Source organism: Aethalodelphis obliquidens, unplaced genomic scaffold (genome assembly GCF_003676395.1).
Source record: "Aethalodelphis obliquidens isolate GAN/ISIS:26980383/991018 unplaced genomic scaffold, ASM367639v1 scaffold25, whole genome shotgun sequence".
Taxonomy (NCBI): Eukaryota; Metazoa; Chordata; class Mammalia; order Artiodactyla; family Delphinidae; genus Aethalodelphis; species Aethalodelphis obliquidens.
Window position 1 is genome coordinate 14,747,091 of NW_020837969.1, and position 2,631 is coordinate 14,749,721.

General features: G+C 37.4%; 1 pseudogene; it reads right to left on the reverse strand.

Annotated features, from left to right (window-relative positions):
* Positions 1-592: 592 nt before the first annotated feature.
* LOC113628975 (60S ribosomal protein L35a pseudogene) lies at positions 593-1,640 on the reverse strand (annotated as a pseudogene).
* Between the last annotated feature and the right edge of the window lie 991 nt (positions 1,641-2,631).

A 2,631-nucleotide genomic window follows, 5' to 3' on the forward strand; every position in this document is an offset into this window, starting at 1 on the left:
GCGCTGTCCTACCTGTGCTTGTCTTCTGTCTTACTCCGTAATGTCAGAAAGGACACAAAGGGCCCTATCATTGATTCATTTTTCCATACTTCACCCATAGTGTCTGCAATCAATCAGTTTTTCCCCTGGGCAGGTGAGAAGTCATTTCCTTCTATCTTTTCGTTTGTTAAGAAGCAAGAACTAGCTATGAATACTATCTAGAGCATGGTCTGGTGGAGATAGGGAGGAATGAGATATGAGATATAGGTCAAAAATGGAGCTAGGGAGGAATGAGTTATGAGATACAGGTCAAAAACCGAGCCATGACCTCAGATTTAAGCATGATGGAGAAGAAAGGCAAGGTTGGTGCCTAGAGAAGCCATCTGTTTAGAAAAAGATGTGAGGTAGATAAAGAATACTTAGCACCTCGTCTCTGCATATTCATTATCTAAGGAAAAAAAATTGGCTTTTGCTTATTTACAATATGAGAATGAGTTTCAAATCCTTGGCTAATAGGTGGAGGCAAGGTGGGGAGAGTCCATGAGGGTGCTAGGTGTCCACAATATGTGAGACAGAAAAGCACAAAATGGGGGGTGTTGACCTTAAACAAACAGACTGCCAGTTATTTCTCCAGCAAAAAATGGGTTTATTCAGGATCAACAAAGAATTGCAACGGTGAGCCACTCACAAGTCTCCCTGCAGCAAGGAGAGGAGAACTCTTTTAAAGAGGAGAAGAGGAAGTTGGGAGGGCTGTACTAAACAAAGAGTCCATTGGAGGAATTGAGAGTGCCAAGTATAGTGGCTTTTCGTTGGCTGAGTTGTGACAGTCTCTCATTGGCTGAGCTCTTGCCAGACAGGAAGAGGACGTCTTTCTTCTTCCTGTCGGGATCTGCAATCCTTGTAGGGTGGAGAGCTCCCCTTCTGGCTTCCTGACAGTGTTTTAATTAAGATGTCTTTTTATTAATTTTTATAGGTGGTTGTGGACTCTAATGCCAAATTGTGACAATTCTGTAAACTTTTCAGGGGGCAACTCTTGGCCTATTTTAAATATCCTAAATTAACTTTTTCCTTCACTACTCGTTCTCCCTTACACAACCACACTGCCAGTTAAAAAGAGAACAATTTCCCTCTCATATCTCTATTGGGATAGGTGATAAATAAATCTCTTGATTGGTTTTTTAAAATTTTTTCTTATTCATCAAATATTTATTACCTTGTATTCAATCAGTACAGTCCTATGCTAGACACTGAGATCAGAATGGTTCTATTTTTTTATTTTATTTTTTACAAGGGAACAAATCCACACTTTTATTTATTTTTCAGTAAGTTTAAATCTTTGACGGGTACAGCATCACACGAATTCTGTGTCCAATGGCCTTAGTAGGAAGGTTGCTTCAGAATTTGGCATGAACCATGCCACTATTTCCATGAGCACAAGTTATCTTTCCCCAGATCACTCTGTTTTTTTTAGGTTTTCCACCAGGAGTTACTGTGTTGTTCTTTGCTTTGTACACATAAGCACATCTCTTGCCTAGATAGAATTCAGTTTCATCTCAAGCATATATACCTTCAATTTTCAGGAGACCTGTGTGCTCCCTCTGGTTCCACAGACACTGCTTATAGCCAGCAAGAATGACCTTGGACCACAGCCTTCCAGACATATTTGTTGTTTTAGAAGTCCTGCTCCCAGCAGGCCTCCACAGGGTCCAAGATGGTTGAAAAATGAAAGTATTTTTTTAATTTAAATTTAAATTTTTATTACGGAAATAACATTTAACATGAGACCTACCTCTTAAAATGTTTTAAATGTACAATATGTTATTGTTGACTCTAGGTACAATATTGTACAGCACCTATTTAGAGATTATTCATAGATACCTCATACAAATGGAATCTAGCCATACCTGTCTTCTGTAACTGGCTTATTTCACTTAGTTTGTCCTTAAGCTTCATTCATATGGTCATGCATTGCAGAATTCCTGTCTTTTTTAAGGCTAAATAATATTCCATTGATGTATATTCCATAGTTTCTTTACACAGTCATCTGTTAATGGACTTTTAATTGTTTCCACAACTTGGAAATATTGTGAATAGTGCTGCAATGAACATAGGGGTACTAAAACTTTTTGGATCCTGATTTCAATTCTTTTGGATAAATTCTAGAAGTGGAATTGCTGGATCTCAAGGTAATTCTACTTTTATTTTTATTTGTTTCTTTTTAAATAAAAATTGTATATATTTAAGGTGCACAGCATGGTGTTTTGAGATACATACATATATATAGTGAAATGATTACTACATTCAAGTTAATTAACATATCCACCTCCTTACACAGTTAACATGTTGTTGTTGTAAGAGCACCTGAAATCCACTCTCTGAGAAAATTTCCAGTACACAATCCAGTACCATTCACTATAGTTACAATGCTGTAATTAGATCTCCAGATCTTATCCATTCTACATAACGGAAACATCATACCCTTTGACCAACATCTCCCCATTTCCTCCACTTCCCAGTCCCTGGTGAACACTGTTCTACTCTGTTTCTATGTATTCAACTTTTTTAAGATTCACATATAAATGAGATCAGGCAGTATTTTTCTTTCTGATTCTGGCTTATTTCACTTAGCATAATGTCTTCCATTTTCATGCA